Raw genomic sequence first — 21,848 nt, 5'->3', positions numbered from 1 at the left:
ATGCAATACTGTACAAAAACATGTCACTTTCAAGTATAATCAGTCCATTTCGCTCCTGATGGAAGGGCACAAAGTCCCTTCTTGGGCAAATTGTGAGATAACTCGTCTGGATGTGGCACAGGAACAGTAAACTCGGTTTCTTCCATGTTTCAGGGACCTGTGAGTTTGTTTCTGTTGTGTGGGCTCTCTCTCTGTTCCTTGATGTGAACTGAAAACCTAAATGAGAGCCGGGAGGGGTTCTTCACCTTGTTCACGTTGTGGGTGCCTTTGGCAGTCTGGTGAAGCCCATTATGGACTCCTTCTTGGGCTAATGTTTTTGATTATCAAATTACTATTAAGTAAATGCAGTTTTTAGGTGTAGCATGTATTTTAGCTCGAGTTCTAGATGGGTGCAAAGTAAAAGATGTTACATATGAAATCAATTAAATTGAAAAAGTTATGAAAATATTTTAAGAGATCAAATTAAAGGTAATGGTAATCTTGAGGGCAGCTAGGTGGCTCAGTGGATAGAATCAGTCTGAAGATGGGAGGTCTTGGGTTCAAATTTGACCCAAAATATTTCCTAGCTATATGATCCTGGGCAAACCACTTAACCCTATTTGCTTAGCCCTTGCCTCTTTTCTTCTGCCTTGGAACCAACATTTAGTGTGGATTCTAAGACCAGAAGCAGTGTTTTAAAAAAAATGGTAATTTTAATATTAAATGAAGTTAATACTCTCTGCTCTAAAACCGAACAGAACTGATCTTTGAGTGTCACCATGGTGCCAACATACCCAATCACCTTGAAGTCAGCTTGGTATGAAGTCTCCCTTGATTATGGTTGGTTGGTTCGCATACAACAGATATAAAGCCTATTCCTAGGTTCTGCTTGACGACTTCACAATTTGGTGGGACCTGCTGGAACTTGCTTTCCTGGCGTAGCTATTTTGAAACCCAGGATCACTTACATGCCCCAGTGAGGGCACTTTTCTAATAAGGAATAATAAATAGGCAGCGAGGAGAAAGCATAGATTATTTAATCAGTATTGAGGAAATGCAGTTTTTGGACATAGCATATATTTTAAGTGAAACTCTGGATGAGTGCTGATAAATGAATGAAAGAAATGAAAACAATGACAAATCATAAATATGATCACAGATGTATCCCCCACATCATAGTATACCACAGTAGAAAATTCACTCATTCAGAACACCTTAGGTAATGTTAAACTCTGGATTAGGAGTCAGTAGACTGGGGTTCCCATTCTAGCTCCATGGTATACTCTGTATGATTTAATCAATGCAGAGTCTCAGTTTCCTTATTTATGAAAGAGGGATAAGCCTGTATAACTCAGAGTCATTGTGAGTAAAAAAAGAAAACTGAATTTAAACTAAATTTATAAGTATAAAAACACAAGAACTCCTCAATATACAACTGAAGGCATACAGAAGTTGAAGGGTCAATGAAAGATGTTTAATTTCAAATATTACAAATATTTACTGAGACCTTCAGAAAATTATTAACTGAATTCATCTTAATAGGTACTAAGACCCTGAAAATTTCCCCAGAATTTCATGGAAAATCTCATCAGATCTACTTTAGGATATGTTTTTCACCAATTCCTGGTTATTCTTTTTCAAAAATATATTTTATCAATTACATGTAACAACAATTTTCAACATATATTTTCCAAAATTATAAAATCTAAATTCTCTTCCTTTCCTCCCCTTTCCTGGAGGTGGTAAGCAATTTGATCTGGGATATACATGTATTATCATGCAAAACACATTTCCATCTTGGTAATCATTGTAAGAAAAAACTCAAATAAAATCTAAACCTCCAAATAAAATAAAAACCCAAATAAACTAAAATGAAAAATAGTATGCTTTGACTCCGGCAATTCTTTCCTTGGAGGTAGATAGCCTTTTTCATCCTAAGTTCTTCAGAAATGTCCTAGATCATTGTATTGTTGAGAGTAAAGGAGTCTTTCATAGCTGATCATCCCACAATGTTGTTGTTACTGTATACAATGTTCTCTTGATTCTGCTTATTTCAGTCTTTAGCAGTTCAAGTAGGTCTTTACAGATCTTTTTGAACTCATCCTGTTCATCATTCCTGATAGCACAATAATATTCCAACACCATCTTATGCTACAGGTTGTCCAGCCATTCCCCAATTGATGGTCATCCTTTCAATTTTCAATTCTTTGCCATCACAAAAAGGGCTGCTATAAATATTTTTGTACATGTTCTTTCTTCCTTTTTAAAAAATCTCTTTGGAATACAGACCTAATAGTGGAATTACTGGATCAAAAGGTATGCACAGTTTATAGATTCTGGGTATAGTTCCAAATTGCTCTGAATTCAGAATGATCGAATTCATTCACAATTCCAAGTGTCCCAATTTTGCCATATTCCCTCCAAATTCCTGGTTAGTCTTAACTGTCACTCTCATTCCTTAACTATATCATAATTTTCCCCAATAGTTTACTTTTCTGGGGGTTATTTTTCAGTTATTACCTGATGGTTTTGAAACAGTTTCTAGGTCACTGGAAAAGTATGGGAGGAATGGCATCTCAATCTATGTCTCAGGCTTATCTTCAGTTTCCTGGACCTAAAGATAAATGACATCATAATGACTTATTAAGTTGAACTAGGTTTAAGTCTTAGGTAGGGCTTGCTTCACTCAGAAATTTTAAAAGCAAGTCTCAAGATTCCTGGAATTTTGAAACCACTGAAGGAAATTAATAGTGTCAGTAGCTAGTTGCACTAATATTTTCCCCTCACCATTACATCATCCCTATCACTGGCAAGGGGGTAGGCTTTTTATTTATTTTTTATTAAACCCTTACCTTCTGTCTTGGAGTCAATATTGTATATTGGTTCCAAGGCAAAAGAGTGGTAAGGGCTAGGCAATGGGGGTTAAGTGTCTTGCCCAGGGTCACACAGCTGGGAAGTGTCTGATGTCAAATTTGAACCCAGGACCTCCCATCTCTAGGCTTTACTCTCAATCCACTGAGCCACCCAGCTGCCCCCCCCCCCCAATTGGGCCACCTAGCTGCCCCCGGGGATAGGCTTTTTAAACCCATGCATCCTAGGAAATGGAGGTCAAATGAAACTGGAAGAAGATATGGAGCCTAGCATTTGAAATTCATGCAAAGAATGTTTTTCATCCAGGTCAAAGGCTAGTTGGATATAGGTCACCATTAGGAAGCAGCATGGAGTCATCAATTTATTTATAGGCCTTAATTTGGTTTCTAGCCTTTCTGTAAAATAGATGGAACTTTTTTAACAAAAAAAGTAAGCTCTTAAGAAAAGTATTCAAAATAATAATATTGGAAATTAGATTAGAATGAGATATAATTAGAAATAATCATAAAAAAGAAAAATAATGAAAATTAAAAAATAAAATTAGGTTAGAATTAGATATAATTAGAAATAAAAAATAGAAAAAATAAAAATAAAAAATAATAAAAATTAGAAGTAATAAGTAAAAATACCTGTGAGCTGATTGATAATTAGTTGTCTGTAACTTTAGGCAAATTACTTATTCTCTTTAGGCTTCAGCTCATATGTAAAATGGAAATAAAATAATGTACAACTTAGCCCATAGGGTTGTTATCAGCCTAAAATGAGATGAAAAAATCATAAAACACTTTATAAATATCTCTCCCTTTGTAAATACATATGTATGTGTATATGTGTGTGTGTGTGTGGGTGTTATTTATGGCCTCCACATCCTTGATATCAGGGGATACTGAGGAGACTGAAGATAATGAATGGGAAAATGAGAGATACCAATTAATGCTGAGAGCAAGAAGCTCTTTTATTTTGCTAGTTTAAGGGATAGTTAAAAATAAAGACTCCACGTTTTAACTGGAGATATTGAAAAGAATAGGAGACTAGAACAACTAGAGAAGTATATGGGGGCAGCACAATGAAGTCTTCTGCATTGGAGCCAAGGCAAAGACTTCAAAAGTTGGGTCATCCACTATCCTCTTTCATAATAGATAGTGTGGAGATTTATCACTTCCAAAATGGAAATGAGAAGAGTCGGGAGGAAGTTACAGTCAGGTGTAAGCACAATGGTTGCTTTTTGCTGAGCTGAGGTTCAAGCAGGCAGAGCTAGCTATCAGTCACTCATCTTATGGGTCACGTTAATCTTCTTGGGTTGTGGCTTTCTCTACATTAAGTCCTTGGCTTCTACCCCTCTGGATGAGTATTTCTTTGTTTCAAAATAGTCTGAGGTAATTGCAGATGTTTGCCTCAATGCCTGTGATCTCAGAGATGAGAAATTAATCAGATTCATCTGAGTCAGACCTTGTCTTTCCTATGAAACACCTGAGTGCTCTGATCTTATAGCTTAATTACCAAGAACTGAGCCAGTTGTCTTGAAGCCTGGCCAAAAAGTCCTATATCATCATGGAATCCTAGATCAAGGGACTTTCATTTACTGTTATGTCCTGAAGACCATTTCCAGACTCTCTGGAAACATCCTCATGTATTGTTTGGGCCACACTTAGAGTAAGCATTGTCAAAGATATTGGAGAATAAAGACAGATGCTAACTAGTTGGTAGAAGTTTCCCAGAGTCCATCTCTTTGACAGTGTAAAGAAATTTTATTTTGATATTGGGACTGGCAGAGGTACTGCCATTTGGCCTTATAAGCTCACACCTTCCATGTTTTGGATTTGTGGGAAGGAGAAAGAGGAAAACCATGGAAACCAGGAGAAACAGGCAGAAGTGGAAGTACTGGTACCATGGTGGAACATATGGTAGATCACTAACACTTGGCGCAGACCCTCATCACCTCACACCTGGGCTATTACAAAAACCCATGGGTGGGTCTCCCTGCCTCAAGTCTTTTCCCACTCCAACACATTCTCCACATTCAGCTGTCAAATTGGGTTTCCTAAAATGTAGGAAAATATCTGATCATTTTTTCTTCCCTGTCCCCTACCCATTCAATAAACTTCAACTAATTCTAACTATTCTAATTCTAAGTCTAAGATAATTCTAACACTATTACCTCCAGGATCCTGTTTGGTCTTCAGAGTCCTTAATAGTTTTCTTACTTTTGCAATCCTCTTAAACCTCACTCCACTCTATATACCTTGTATTTCTTACTGCTCCCTCATATAAGATCCCTGATCTTCCAGCTTCAAGCATTTTCATTGGCTGTCTCCATGCCTTTTATTACTCATTTCTACCTCCTGGGTTCTTTGGTTTCTTGCAAATCTTAGCTAAAGTCCCACCTTATATGAGTAGCCTTTCCCAATCTTTTATCTTGGTGCTTTATCTCTGAGACTACCTTCAATTTATCTTGTGTGTATCTTCTTTATACATAATTATTTGTTTGTGGTTTCCCCTATTAGGTTGGGGGCTCCCTGAGAGAAGGAACTATCTATCATTTTTTTGGTTTCACCTTTGCTTAGTAAAGTGTCAGGTACATAGTAGACATTTAATACTAGTTAATGACAATGAGCCCTATTAGAATCTCCCACTACTGAAATCCAGTTAGCCTGCATGTTGAGGTTTGGCGATTCTTCATTCATCCTCCTTCCTTTTCTTTCTCTCTTACATACCCTTGAGCCTGATATTTTCTTGAGAATGTTCTTAAACATTTGTTTACTCTCTTGTTTCTTTGTTTTCTTAGTTAGCAAACTTAACAAATCCTGGTAAATCATGGCTACAATTACTGAAATGCACCATTGAGAGGAAATTAGGAATGTTCAGGAAGGACCCACAGCTAGAAAGTGTCTGAGGTCAAATTTGAACCTAGGACCTCCTGTCTCTAGGCCTGCCTCCCTATCCATTGGGCCACCTAGATGTTTCTAGAGAAGATAAATTTCAAACTTATATTATTTGCTATGTTGAGATTTTTTTCCTGTGGTTTAATCTGAGTTAAAAAGGAAGGAAACAACACTGTTGATGCACAATTGTGACTGGGTCCAACCATTTTTGAGAGCAAACTGGAATTCTGCTCAAAGACTTATAAATCTGTGGATACTTTTTGACCCATTAATAACACCATTTAAGTTTATTTCCTAAGGTGATCAGGAAAAAAGGAAAAAAACCCTATATGTTCTAAAATACTTATAGCAGCTCTCTTTCTGGTGGCAAAGACTTAGAAATTGAAGAGACACCCATCAACTGGGGAATGTCTGAAAAGTTGTGGTATTTGATTGTGATGGAATACTACTTTGACCTAGGAAATATTGAACAGGCTAATTTTGGAAAAACATGGAAAGACCTACATGAAATTATGACAAGAGAAATGAGCAGAACCAAGAGAACATTATATACAGCAACAGAAATATTGTTTGAAGGAGATATGTGTATGTCCACCTCTAGAGGAAGAATTAGTGAATAGAAACAAGTAAGATATTTTACATACACATATCTTTTGTCAAATGATGCCTTCTTTAATGGGAGGAGAGGATGGATGGAGGGTGTTAATTGGGCATTTTAACATAACAAACAAATCTTTTTTTAAAAAGGAAGGAAACAATATTAAGCACTTTCTATGTCCTAAGCAAGATATTAAAGGACATTTATAATGATTAACTTCTTTGATTCAACAATCCAGGCAGACAGAATGGACAGAGAAAAGAAATATTAGTTTGAGACGGTCAAGATGAAAACTTTTGCATTTTTGATGGAGTTGAAATTGGGGCATTCTTTCAACTCTGGACCTGTTTGGTGGCTGACCAGCTAGACATGGATTTTGAATCATAACAATGGTATTTTTTTGGCAAACATAGAGAAGCAAATAGATACAATAGTATGATTTTTATTAAACTCAAGCAAAGCTTAGTATTCAGCAAAAACTGCAGGAACAATTCTAAATTTGGAAAATATCAGTTTTTTTCATGGACATCTCCTAATCACTGATAAGATAAACTTTAACAGAGGTTAAAGGTCACAGCTTCAACAAATTAGAGGGTCAAGGAAGAAATTACCTTTAGATTTTATGGAAAAGGAAAGTGTTTATAAGCAAACAAGGGATGGAGAAAATAACAGAAGAATAGAGACAATTTTGATTAAATGAAATTAGAAATGTTTTGCAAAAATAAAATCAATGCAATTAAAATGAGAATGAAAACAGTTCACTGGGGGAAAAAGTTTTTGCAGCAAATTTCTTTGATAAAGGTTTGATATCCAAGATATAAAAGGAAATCATTCAAATATATGATAATACCATTACCTAAAAGATAAATATGTAGGCAATTATTAAAGGAAATAGTCCAAGCTATCAACAGTCATGAGAAAAATAATGTATACTATCAATAATTAGAGAGCTGAAATTTTAAAAACAAATCTGAGATCCTCACACATATCGCCTTAGAAAAAAATGAAAATGACAATTTTTGGGGTAGCTGTGGGAAAATAGGCTCACTAATGCACTGTAGTATTAGTGATAGAGCTGAAAAATTGCATTCTGGAATTGCATTCAAGCATTCTAGAAACTATACCTGACTTATCACAAAACCTTGCATAACTTTTCACTAGCGATCAAAGAAAGAGGAAAACAACTTATGTACAAGAATATTTATAGCAGCAGTTCATTTTGTTTTAGCAAAGAATTGAAAAATAAGAGGGTACCCTTCAAATGGAGAATGATTGAAAAAATTATATCATATAAATGTGAAATGTCATATATGTAAATGTCTGTGTGCGTATATACGTATCCCAAGACCCATTGGTATAGGACTCTCCTCAGTGGTGGAGCTCAATGCCCTACAATAATGGAATGGGGCAATGTTGGCAAGACCAGAAGAGAACAGAACTCTAGTCTCTGAATCTCTCTAACTTTCTTTCAAGGCATTTTGACCTCTACAGTTGCTTCCGATGCTTGGAGCTTCCAGCTTTGAGAGAGAAGATGAATGATGCCAGACTCCACCTCCAGGTTGCTTCTGGAAAAGATCCTAGGCTGATGCTGACATAAGCGGAGTCCCTGTCCCAGCTTATTATCCTAGAGATTTCAGAGAATTTTCCCATTTGGCTAAGATCTGGGACACTTTCAATTGAGTTACCTCACTCTCAATAGAAGAGGTCCTTCATTGTATTGCCTTGAATAGATTTTCCTATCTATACTTTCTCTGATATCTGTTTTGCTATTGACTTGGATAAATAGATTTCATTGCTCCTTCCTATGTATGTTCATTGCTGGGAAAGGAGTCAAGCATTGTATATAAAGCTTGGGTCCTCTTCTTCAAATTAATAAACAGCAATTTGAAAATCATATCCACTAGCTTAGACTAATAATATTTGAGAGAAGATTAAATATAATTCTAGTGTAGGGGCATCCTTCTTTTTTGAGGAAAGCAAGATTCTGGCCTTAACTTCCTGCTTCTCCTCTTGGCAGGATATAAAGTCTCCCTTGGAGAAGAGCGGGGGGAGAAGAGGCCAGAGATGCCTATTCTGTCTCCCTTCAAACAAATGACACCCCTATATTACATTTGGTGGACAGGCTTTGCTCCAATAATTATAATATTATAAGAAATGACCAAAGAGGTAGTTTCAGAAAAACCTGAGATTTGTATAAATTGATGACAAGAGAAGTGAGCAGAATTTGCAGAACGATTATATAATCATATTATTATTATAAAGAAAAACAATTGAAGAATTTAAGAGATTTGTCAAAGCAATGACCAACAGACCAACAGTGGATGAATCACAAAAATATGCTATGTGCCTTCTGACAGAGAGATGACAGACTTCTAGTGCAGAATGAGATACATTGTTGGACATAGTCAATATAGGGATTTGTTTTCCTTGACTATGCATATTTATTAGGAGTCTTTTTTTCCCTTCAATTTGGGGGGGGGTTGTGAGAGGGAAATATAAGCAATGAAGCTTCTAAAAAGGAGAAAGAAAAGAATAATTGAAGCATTTTAAAAGGTATAGAAGAGAAGAAAGATCAGAGGGAAACACAAACCAGCAAGACAATTTTTTTTGAAAATATTATATAGTCAATTTAGAACATTATTCCTTGGTTACAAGAATCATATTCTTTCCCTCCTTCCCCTCCCCTCACCCCTTTCCATAGTCAACATGCAATTCCACTGGATTTTACATGTGTCTTTGATCAGAAACTATTTCCATGTTGTTGATGTTTGCACTAGGATGATCATTTACAGTCTACATCCCCAGCCATATCCCCAATGGACCCATGTAATCAAGCAGTTGTTTTTCTTCGGTGTTTCTATTCCCACAGTTTTTCCTCTGAATGTGGATAGTGGTTTTTCTCGTAGATCCCTCCAAGTTGTTCAGGATCACTGCATTGCCACTAATGGAGAAGTCCATTACATTCGATTGTACCACAGTGTATCAGTCTCTGTGTACAATGTGCTCCTGGTTCTGCTCCTTTCACTCTGCATCATTTCCTGGAGGTCATTCCAGTTCACATGGAATTCCTCTGGTTCATTATTCCTTTGAGCACAATAGTATTCCATCACCATCAGATACCACAATTTGTTTAGCCATTCCCCAATGGAAGGGCATAGCCTCGTTTTCCAATTTTTCAGCAAGACAATTTTGAATTTATATTTTGAATCCTTACAGAGAAAGCAAATTGTATATAATAGAGATTTGTGGTTTCATGTACAATCCTCTTTTTCTGTTCTTATATATGGAAATGCTCATTTTATTTGATGTTTGTTGAATTAAAACTTTTAAAAATGGAGAAAAGCAACCCCCCAAATGAAAATTTGTGATATTTGTATTAATTCTCATTATCTACATCCTACTTAATGCTCTTCCACTTCTGGGCAAAGCAGGAAATGGGAGTATCAAGTTGAGGGGAAGCTGAGGGAGAAGTGTTCACAAATAGATGCTTATTCAAATGAAGAGTTCCCAGGATCACTTTGTTTTGTTTTCAGTTAACATCCACTATATTTCCACTCATCTTTTTTCACTTCTCCATAGATTTAACTTACCATTTCTCTTTCTTGTAAAATAAATGTCCAGAGACAGAGATTAGAGTCCAGAAAGCCAGTGAGGTTCAATCATTACCTAAAGGCAATATGAATGACAGATAGTAATTTAATTTACATTTAAAATCCATTTTCTGCCCATTCCTTTTTAAAAAGTAGCTTTCCAGTAACATCTACCTTTTCTTAGGTTGAAAGATAACTCCTAAAGATAGAAGCAGTGACTAATGGGTGAATTTCTCAAAATCTTTTTTCATCTATGTACAGCCTTCAACATCAACAATATAGGTCCAGAGCACAATGCCTATTTGCTTCTCCTGAAATCTCTTATCAGTTGAACTAAAAAATCAAGTCATTGGTTTCCTCCTATCATGCCAGCTGTTAGAGAAGACCTCATTTTTAAAATTAGAAATACTCTAGCTAATTGGATTATTTATCTCTGTGCACAGATCTATCTTTTTATTTTTATACCTGACTGTCTCCAAGCCAGAACACATAAGCCTGCACTGCTGTCTAGTCTATGAAAACATTCTAATGAAAAAGAAGTAGCTAACTGTTTTTAGGGCATCTGAGGTTGTGGTGGAGGTTGCAGGTGTGGAGAAGTGCCTATATACCATAGTCACACAACCAGCAGAGTGAACAGAGAGCATGAAGTTTGAAGGGAAGGTCAGGTTGGGGAGAACGTGGCCATTCTTGTACTGAAAGTTATAGTAATGAATCTGAGAGATCTTTCCCATGGATCGTGCGTGACTTGAGGCATCTGGGAAACTTTCACAAAGTTGTAGATGTGAAGAAGCCTCCCTGCTTTCTTCTTACTGGAATTCCATTGGTCGTTTTCCATAATGCTGGACACGACTATTTTGAGGGGTGGGTGGGAAGTGGAGAATAGAGGGTTAGGGTTTTCATGTTGGCCAGGTAAAAAATGGTTAAGGACTGAAATAGACTAAATGCTGATTGAAAGACTCACTTCCAGTGCTTCAATATTTCTAATTAAGCCATTAGAAGAACCTGCACTAATGTCAGCAATTTGTTTGGCAAGTGTAATTTGTAAGGAGAATTGAATAACGTGTAGCTACCTCTCCAAGTAGGTCTGTAGTCTTAACTGCGGCTTTTTTTTTTCTCTTTGAAACCATTGAGGATAAATATGAGATGGCTATTTTTTTTCCCTAAGAAGGTACAAAAACCAGTGAACTCAGATGGGAATGAGAAGAAGGCGGGGTTGAAATGAAATGAGAGAGGCCTTGTAGGGTTGGTGAAGGGGAAGAATTTGTCCATTTTTAACTTGCCACTTGTCGTTTTTCCTGCCCTTGTGGCTGAAAGAAACATACTATAGTTGGAAAATGGATTGGTGAGTGCTGCTAAAGATAGGCAGAAAAAGGATTATTTTAGTCTAGAATCTCTTCATTTTTTTTTATCAGTCTATAGTTATACTAATTACTAGCCTATTGTGAATGCTTGAGAAGTGGGGACAAAGGAGGGGAATTTAGTAAAAAAAATCTGAACCTGGGATGGGTAGTTTATTGAAAACAGAAAACTGGATCTAATGGAAGGAGGGGAGTTGGGCAGAAGAACTCTTCCTACATGTCTGTAAATAGAGAGTTTTTGCCTCCAAAACAGGAAACCAGAGCAGCCCAGTGTTTTGTACATGTGTCCTGGAAATGCATACACCGGGCAGTGCTTAGAATAAATGAAATGAGACAGATAGAACTTGCCTTCCCAGAATAGCTATGCCCGGGGTATTGGAATCAGAGAAGGGTTTAGTAACCATCAGAAGGAAGAACAATATATTTAGGGAAGTACAATGAGACTTCCTCTTCTTTCAAAAGAGCTTCATTCTCTGGTCAGTTTATTTGTCAGACTAAATGGAATGAAAACCTCAGCTCTTGCCTCTCTATGAGTTTTCTGAATTTGGAGACACCTGAGTCAGCCTTGGATTTCTACCCCCTTTTCTTCATGTAAGTAAAATGACTCCTTGCTCTACGGATGAGAAGCAATTGCTGGGTGTAAACATCAGGGTCACAAAGCTGTGGGTAGCCCAAGCATAGTGTTGATTTTCAGTGGGGTGTCTTCTAAAGTGTGAGTCTTGGGAATCAGCAAATCTGCAGCTTGGCTCTTTGTAAACCTGCCATTACAGCAATAGGCTAAAGGGATAGTATTGGAGGTGTCCTTAAATTAGGGGCTTGTGCACAGGCAATCATTTGAAAGGGCAGTGCTGTGTACTCAGGGTGTCTCTCTCCTGCTCGGAAATGGATGGAGTATTGAGAGCTGTTTGGACCATCCACTGAGGGGCTGATTCAGACTGGCACAATGCTGCATTTGTGTGTGTTCTGTAAAGTTCATTCGGGGGAAGTGCAGCAGAAGCATCCCTGTCTGACCAAATGTGTGCTCTTTGTGCCTGATTTGCTGCCCACTCTCTCCTCCCCTCCTTTCCCCCATCCTGATGCCTACAGCTGTTGGGGATTTCACTTCTAAGGAAAATCAACATGCATGAAGAACTATAGTAGAGATTGAAAAGAGCCAAGCACAGGCATGGTGCTGCTTGTTCCAGGGCTTGGTGAGCCCTTCTTTTACTTGTCTCTGTGTGGAGGATGTTTAATTATTGGAGAAAGCATTAGCTGTGGCCATTCTCATAATATCTTGGTCCTTCATTGTATTTATAATTATTATTAATTAGTTGCTTCCCTTCCTTGCTGAGGACACTACCACCTACCAACTCTCCAAGTTTCCAACTCTAGAACTATCTTTGACTCTTCTTTTCTCTCCCCCGTCTCTCCTTACATCCCTTCAGTTGTCAAGTCCTGTTGATGCTACCTTTGAAGGGTGTCTGGAATCTATCTCCTTTTTACTCAGTCTGTTCCTGTCCTGGTATAGATTCTTGTTATGTCTCTCTTTACTATTCCAAGAACCTCCTAATTGGTCTCCCTACCATCAGGGGCTGCTCTTTTCAATATATACTTCACATTCAAGAAAAAATAATCTTTGACCATGCAACTGTCTTGCTCAAAATTTTTCAGTGACTTCCTTGTTGGCTGTAGCTCTGACTCCAACTTGCCTTTTAGACCTAATTTCATGTTTCTGCCTTTTAGGAACTCAGTTACAGGCAAGCTGGAATATTAATCGTCTTTCTACATCTTGTCTTGGCTTCATCTGTTTCTGCTTTTCCTCATTCTTGGAGAAGCCTTTTCCCACATTTCCACATGCTCAAATCATAGGACTTGGTCTCCAAGGTATCCATTAGATCAATTAATATCCTCCTATTGTAGAGATGAGGATACTGAGACCTGGAGGAGTCAAGTGGCTTGCCTGAAATCACACAAGTAGTAAGTAGTAGAACTGAAATTTCAAAAATGAAACCACATGACTCCAAATTTAATTCTCAACTCACTACACCGCATTGTTCTCTTTCTTCATGGAACTACTTTCTCTATGAAGCCTTCTCAAATTTGGTGAAAACATTCTGAATTGCTCCTTCATCTTAATCACATTCTATTGTATCACACAGTCTTATGTGCAAGTCTGCTAATGCCCTTGTTAGATTATAAGATCCTGAGAGTCAGGCTATGCTCTTAAAAAAAATTAAATCTTGTATCCCTAGTTCTTAATACAATTTTTTGGAAATGTAGCAGTTGTTTAATAAATGCTGGTTGAGCTGAATAGCCTGGAATGACTTGTAGTTGCATAGTATTTTTCATATTAGAAGATATATTTGTAATGGAGAGCACACTGAATCATCCCCAAAGCTTAATAGAGATACACTTTTCACATTGGACTTTGGGGCTGACTTAGTGAGCTCCCTATTTTAGAGATCCAAAAACTGAGGCTCAGAAAAATAAGTGCTTTCTTTCAGTCCACAGGTTCAGTTAAATGGAAGAGCTAGGACTTAAACAGAGATACTTTGATTTTCAATTTAGTTCTTTCTAGGATGCCAAAGAATTGGAGAATTTTGATTCTGGAAGGAATCTTACAGATAAATTCTCTAATTTAACCCCTTGCTTTTATGGTTGAGGAAACTGAGGTTTGTAGAGGGCAAGTGACTTGCCAAATGTCATACACAAATTTATTACTTGTAGAGTGGTTAACCTACATAAGCACTATCCTAGGCAGTATATATAGGGAATGTGTACACATTTAAATGAAGAAGACCTAATGCTTGCTCTCTAGGAGTTTAACTTCTAATATAGCAAACAAATATAGTTTGAGATTTGAAAATAAATTCTTTCTCTTTCAATCCAAGTGAGGGAGGAAGGATTGGAGTTGAAGATTTTAGCTCTCACTTTCCTTCTCTCCCATTTTTTTTGTGTCCTGTTCGATGACAAAAATTTAAAGCTTTCCTTCTCTGCAAAGTTGCATGTTTTGAGTATTTGGGGGGAGTATCTACTGCATGAAGCAAGCATTTATTGTGCAGGATGGAAATAGGAAGTTTTCTGCAGAAGCAGGTTGGAGCAATAAGAGATAAAGCAATTACTTCATGACTCTGTTGCCTGAGTCTACTTTCCTTTTTGCTCCTCTTGGCCCTGTTTGTAAAGCTCACTTCTGCTTTTGGCTGGAGCCAAGGGAGTGTTCTTGTCAGGTTCATCACAGTTCAGAAGACAGAAAAGGTTCTAAATTTTTTTGTCCTTTTCTTTTCTTTTGCCATTGAAGAAAACTACTGGTGTGGTACTGGCAGAGCTCAGAAACAATAAAGACAACCAGGTAGCTCTTTCCTTATCTTCCCCATCTACAGTGATTCCTCTTTGATATTAAGGGGCAGTGATGGTGAAAGAGAAGCATAGGGCATTGTTGAGAGAAGGAAGAGAAGTCACTGAAGAGTCCATTGATCATAACTCCTAGGCCATGCAAGGGAAAAGGATAGTAACCATTGTTTTATCCAGATGATGTTGGTGTCCCTAAAGATTAGAATTTGTTAAGGGCAGCTAGGTGGCATACTGGATAGAATTGGGGTAAGGTTGGGTGGACCTGGGTTCAAGTCTGGCTTCAAATATGTCTTATTTAGGTGACCCTGATCAAGTTACTTAACTATTTACCTAGCCCTTACCCTTCTGTCTTAGGGTTGAAACTAGCACAGAAGGTAAGAGTTTGTTATTTTTTAAAGGAAAATGGGATTTGTTATGATGTGACATTTTTTCTCATCCCAAATCTAATTCCATGGTTCAATATGTTCCAAGTAGACTTGATCCTGAATCTTTGAGTGGGTTTATTTTCTACCTTAGATACTTACTAGCTGTGTGACCCTGGGCAAATCATTTAACCCCATTGACCTCAGTATCCTCATTTGTAAAATTAGTTGGAAAAGGAAATAGCAAACCATTCTAGTATTTTCCCCAAGAAAACTGCAAATGGAGTCACAAAGAGCTGAATATGACTGATAAGTGTCTGAACAACAACATTCTTCACTATATAACAACGTCAAATTTCAGTTTGGTAAGACAACATAGGCAAATGTTTTCTTTAGGTTTGGCAGCAAAGTAAAAAGAGGAAGGAATTGTTCTGAGAGAAGCCCAAGGTTCAAATCCTAAATGAGAAAACTTAATTGAATGGAGATAGTAGATTGACTATGTATTTGTATTAATACAATGGTGTTGGAGTCAGAAGACCTTCCTTTGCATCCCAATTTAGTAATTTACTAATTGTGTGGGTAAATCACATCACCATTTTGGAACTCAGTTTTCTTAACTGCAAAATGAAAAGATTAGATTAGGTAATCTTTAAGAATCTTTTCTGGATCTTAATCCTATGATCATATGGCTGTCATTGGTGGAGGATTTGGGATCACAATCCTGGAGTTGTTACCAGGTCTTTGAGACAGAACTGGAGCTCTGGAGATGATTTTCATAAACATTTGGTAGAGATAAGAAAGTAGGTTTATGGGCTAGTAGTTACTGATATCTTCTTTACTATGCTTCTTATATATAATCATAATCATCACAATAATAGCAAAATAAGTAGCACTGGCATACTACTTTAAGATTTGGGGAAGGATTTTACCTGTTGTCTTCTTTGATCTTCACACCTATACTCTGAGATAGGTGCTATTTTTTTTTAAATGAATGTCTTTATCAAATTAAAAAGGTTTTCTACAAACCAATCCAATGCAACTATAATTAGAAGGAAAGCAACAAACTGGAACATAATTCTTTTTTTTTCATTATTTTTCATTTTTTATATCTTACTCTTGGATCCTCTTGAATCTTTATTTAGGTAAGTTTTATTTAATTAGTTAATTTAGAATATTATTCCATGGTGACAAGAATCATGTTCCTTCCCTCCACTCTGTCTCCCGTAGCTGACACTCACTTCCACTGGGTTTTACATGTGTCATTATTGTGAACCTTAAAAATTCCCATACCCTACTTCATAAGATTGGATTAAGACCATTCCCCATTTGGGCAGTGAACTCTACTTAGATCAAAAATGTGAAGACCTCTACTCCACCCGTACTTAAGCCTGCTTTAGAGGAGAAAACTCTTTGCTGAACAATGAAAAATACTTAAACTCATACTTAAGCCATGCCTATTTTTAGAACTAATACAAAGGGGTGCTAAGCACCTATAAAGGTCAGGCAACTTGTGAACTTACAAGGAGCAAAGAGGAAAAAACTTACTCAGAGATTCCAGCCTACTCAGGTGTGGATTACTAAAAGGATTAGTCTACTCAGGTGTGAATTCAGAATGGGCTGTCCTTTGGAAAACATCTACTGTGATTGGTAGATGGAAGAACTTAGGGAAGGTAACATAGGAGAAATGCCCTTTAAAAGGAGATGAAAAGCTCTCTCTGAAAAACAGTCAGCTGGGAAAGACTGCCTTGAAGGGTCTCTCTTGAGACTCTCTTGGGGACATTCAGATGAAGGATTGAGCTGGTGAAGTCAGCTGAGATGGAGCTGACCTGGTGTCACTAGAATCCTTGCTTGGACAGATCTTGTGGTGAGTGATTAAGGACTGAATGATTTTTCTCTTAGGGCTTAGACCTGGGTTGGCCAGGACTGGCCAGGGCCGGCTTATCCTTTTCTCATTATTCTCCTTTTTCTCTCTTTTTTTAATTCCTCATTGTAATTAGTTAAAATCTCTATAAAACCCAGTTGACTTGGGTATATTCATAATTGGGAATATTTCCCTGGCGACCACCTTATATTTGATTTGAAACAAAACACTGTAGTGAAAACATATTTTCTGCAGTCACAACTTACACAACCAACTCTTTTAACTATTACATTGATCAATACCTATTTCCATATAATTGATATTTGCACTAGGGTGATCATTTAGAATCTACATCCCCAATAATATCCCCATCAACCCATGTGATAAAGCAGGTGTTTTTCGTCTTTGTTTCTGCTCCTGCAGTTCTTCCTCTGAATGTAGATATTGTTCTATCTTGTAAATCCCTCTGAATTTTTCTGGATCAATGGGTTTTATTTTTATATTTATTTGTGCAGGGAGAGGGGAGGGGAACAGAACAGCTTCTCTCTGTGCCATCTTGCAATGATAGTTATGATGATGTTTCATGAAGATATCCAAATAATTTCCAAGTTACTGTTATGACTTCAAAGTCATTATGACAAAGTCATGAAGCTCTTCTGGTGTTCTACTCATCTGGAGCTGACGGTTCCTGACTGGATTGCATGTGACCGATCTGGAAGAAGCTGTCTGAGGGCCCCCTCTCTGCTCAAGCTCCTCGCAGGAACTCGATAGGTGCTATTATTAACCCCCATTTTACTGATGAAAAAATTGAGGCTGAGGTGAAGTGACTTGTCTGGGTCACACAGTTAATACAAATCTATGTACTCTACTATGCTACTTAGAGTTTGAGACTTTGGGGAAGTATTTGTATATTTTGAGACTTGGACCCTCATCAACACAGCTGTATCACTTCTAGGATGAATCTCCTTTTTTAATACTTGTATCTAATCTGACTGCTCTTCCCATCTTTGTTTAGTGCAAATTCCTTCCAGTTTCCTAGTTGAATGCTCTCATGTTATTTTGATTTTGTGGGACTTCCATCAGCCTTCTGTAAACTTTTTTCCTTCATTGTTTCTCATAATGTTTTAAACCAATTTAGCATATAATCTACCATTCTCCTCCCATAGATTTTATAAACAAACACATATTTTAACCAGCATTGCCTTTGGCTCCAATATTTCTCCTCTCAACAAGAAGAACAAAAAGACTGCAATACAAGATGACCAAGGGTTGTATCAAAAATTTTTTTGTTGTTGTCTTTGGGTGTGTGATAAAATCAAACCGGCAAGCATTTATTAAATTCTTCCTATGTAACAAACACTGTGTTAAGCCATATGGATACAAAGACAGTCCATGCTCTCAAGGAGCTCACAGTTTAACAACAGAAATGATATGCAAATAACTATGTATAAACAAAATATAAACAGGAGATACTGGAGATAATCTCAGAAGGAAGGCACTAAGGTTAAGATGACAGGGAAAGGCTTAATGGAGAAGGTAAGACTTTAGCTGAGATTTAAGGAAAGTAGGGAAGTCAGAAGGTGGAGATGAGGTGAGACAACCAGTGAAAGTGCCCTGAGTTGGGAGATGGAGTGTCATGTTTGAGGAATAGGGAGGAAACCAGCATCACTGGATCATAGAATATGCAGAGTGAGGAATTGGAAGAGAGAGTAAATAGAATGGGGCCAGGTAATGAAAGAACCCAACAACTCCTTTATTAACCAACTCAAGGAGAACCTTTGGACTATTTGCTACAACTTCCATTTGTCTTCTAAAGAGGAGTCAAGATTGTTATGATTCTATTCCTTCAGTGTGGTGGTTCTCAAATATTTTGGTCCTAGCTTCCCATTGCACTTCTATAGAATAATGGGGACCACAAAGAGTTTTTGTTCATTTGGTTTTCATCTGTTGATATTTAGTACTTCAGAAATTAAAACTAAGTTAAAAATTAGAAATAACAATGAGCTCGTTAAATTTTAACATAACATTTTAATGAAAAATGGCTATATTTTCCAGAAAAAAAGGTTATTTAGAAGAATGGTGTTATTTTTTATGGGATAATGAGGTGACTCATTTCACTGGGCCTATATTCAGGAATACCTGAGCTCAAATCTGGCCTCAGACACCTACTAGTTGTGTGACCGTGGGCAGGGGATTTAACTCCATTTGCCTTAATTTCCTCATCTGTAAAATGTGCAGGATAAGGAAGTGGCAAACTATTCCAATATCTTTGCCAAGAAGCCCCTTCCAAAAAGGGGTCCTAAAGAGTCAGACATTACTGAAAATGATTAAACAACATTATTTTATGTATTTTTGCAAATCTTTTTAATGTCTGACTTAATGGAGGACAGCTGCATTCTTATATCTGCCTCTGTATCCAATCTGTTGTGACATGTTGTTTGGTTGAAGAATATAAAGAAAATCTGGCCTTGGAAAAATATGTGGTTGAAAAAAGCAGACATTTAAAAAGCAAGTAATGTTTTAATAATATGAAAATAATTTTGACCTCACAGATGCCCTGAAAGGGTTATGGGCACACTTTGAGAACTTATGTTCTAGTATTATGTTCACTTCTACTGGACAATGATAATAACAATAATAATGGCAATGAAAGGCAGTATAGTTCAGTAGATAAAAAGGGCCAGTCTCAGAGTAAAGATCTTGTTTCATGTACTGGGAAGAGAAAGCACTAAGCTTTTATATGATATCTACTATGTGCCAGGCACTGTATACTGAGTACTTTGCAACTATTATCCATTTGATCCTCACAACTCTGGGAGGTAGATGCTATTATTATCCTCATTTTATAGTTGGGGAAACTGAGTCAAGCAGAAGACAAGTGACTTTCCCAGGGTCAAAGCTGAATTTGATTTCAGGTTTTCCTGACTCCAAGCCCTGGTATTCTCTGCATTGTATTACCTAGTGGCTTCTAACATATACTGTGAGTCATTGGGCAAGTCCCTCTTCTCAAAGCCCAAGGCAAATTTCTAAGATTATATGTTGTAGAATAGTTATCCATTTCCATTGGTAAAAGAAACTTCCTTCCTGGGAGTTCTTTATGTCCAAATTTGGTGGGTCCATTATTCCCCCACAATCCAAGAGAATAGTCATGATAACCTTAATAATTATAATAACAATATTTTTTAATAATAGTAATAATAGCTACATAATGCTTTAAAGCTACAGGTTTGTCTCATTTGAGAATGCTCACACACCACTCTCATCATGTACTTTTCTCTTCACCTTGGCTTTAGTCCCTTCTTCCTTTGAATTTCTAAAAGCACACATCATACCTCTCATTTGATTTTTATAAATGCTCTGTCTTCTTAGGGTAACAACAGATCTGAGCAGGGCTGCCTTATTCTGTTAGCAGGTCCTTAGCTCCAGGCTTATACACAGATTGGGTGGCAGTCTCTTCTCTAAAAAGAAAGGTTTGGTTATTTCTTAGTAATCTGGATCTTTACATCTCCACCACAGAACCCTGGGGAAAATCATTTAAAACTTAAATTTAGCTCCTTCCCTAAAACTGAGTAGAAATATCCTTACTGTACAATGCAGACCATGGGTAGGATAGCTATTTATCCACACAAAACAACTGTTCAAAAGACAAATGTCTCACAAGTATACACAACAAGGACTTAAAGCTCAGAATAATCATCTATAATCTAGACTCTCCAGGAAGGTTGCTAATAAAAACATGGGTCACTTTGTGCCTTGAAGAGGCATTTAACTTTCATCTCAGTTCTGTAGTATCTTAACAATTCCCTGAAGATCTATGTCTTCTAGTGAATCAGGGCAATCCTTGAGTTCATTTACCTGATTATGGCCATCTTTTCTTCTGAGAATCATTGTAGTGGCTGAAGGAATGGCTAGCTCCAACTAAGACTTCCTGGACTTATAAGGTTGCCTCCTAGGGCAGAAGCATTGATCTCAGGATTGCTGTTTGATCTCCTGTGCTGGGGAACAAAATACAAAGCAGAAAAGGCACTCAGGGATCGGAGGCCCAGGCTTAGGCTTGTATAGGCAGCAAATATTCTATCTGACATGTTCAAGTACTAGGATCAGGGAAAGGAGAGCAACCCTTTTCTTCTGATGATGGGAAGTTTCAGAGAGAACATTCCATCCCACACATTCTAGAGAGAAGAAAGGTGGGTGATTGCCAGGGGCCAAGCCTCTTTTCATGCATTCCCCTCTCCTCTTTTTGTTATTGGGGAAGAAAGGATTACTGTATTATTCCAAAGTGCTAAGTCTTTCAGCATTGATCCAGAGACTATGAAGTGGCCTGGATCCTTTAAATCAGGAGGGCTTACTCTATGATTGTGGTTGTTTTTTGTATTTGGCTTAGATCCTTTATTAAATTGCAAATTCCTTAAAAGCAGAGACCATACACTATACATATTTGCTTGTGGATATAATACCATACCTTATGCAAAGTTGTCACTCCATAAATATTTGCCTCAAATATTAGAAATAGCTGTCCTTTATACCATAATTTGTCCAGGGGAACAATACTATCTAGAATAGAAAAAGAAACAAGGGGGAAATATCTGTACGACTTCCTGACATTACTAATGATGTTTATCATAGTCATTGTAGCCACTTGTAAATATGTAGGAGCTAATTTTGAAAGCTTTCCATAATGGCAGAAGTCATCTATGGAAACTAGATTAAAAGGTATTATCTACTTTAAAAATCCTATTATCTAATGTATAGGTTCTAAATCTCATTTCTGTCATGGATCCCTTTAGCAGTCCCATGAAACCTATTATCCTTTCTCTGAATATTTTTGAATGGATAACATGAAATATAGAAAATGGAATATATAAAAATCTATAGAAAATGGATTATATTGAAATACAGTGCTCTCTGTCTCTCTGTCTCTCTGTGTCTCTGTCTGTCTGTGTCTCTATCTCTGTCTCTCTGCCTTTTTCTCTGTGTCTCTGTCTGTGTCTCTCTCTTTGTCTCTGTCTCTGTCTCT

General features: G+C 37.2%; 1 protein-coding gene across 5 annotated transcripts in view; it reads left to right on the top strand.

Moving 5' to 3' along the window:
• The window catches only part of IPCEF1 (interaction protein for cytohesin exchange factors 1), a 268,654-nt gene that overhangs the window by 23,672 nt on the left and 223,134 nt on the right, over positions 1-21,848 (top strand). The window contains exon 1 of one of the 5 annotated variants that reach the window (XM_056818972.1): positions 16,710-16,834. The exons of the other annotated variants lie outside the window; for them this stretch is intronic. The gene's annotated coding sequence lies outside the window, so the exon portion shown is untranslated. Of the gene's footprint in view, positions 1-16,709; positions 16,835-21,848 lie in introns of those variants that run through there. 5 annotated transcript variants of the gene reach the window in all.

The sequence above is a fragment of the Monodelphis domestica genome, chromosome 2 (assembly GCF_027887165.1).
Source record: "Monodelphis domestica isolate mMonDom1 chromosome 2, mMonDom1.pri, whole genome shotgun sequence".
In the NCBI taxonomy this organism is placed as follows: Eukaryota; Metazoa; Chordata; class Mammalia; order Didelphimorphia; family Didelphidae; genus Monodelphis; species Monodelphis domestica.
The sequence above is the reverse complement of the archived record's forward strand: the minus strand, read 5'-3'. Positions and strand labels throughout refer to the sequence as shown.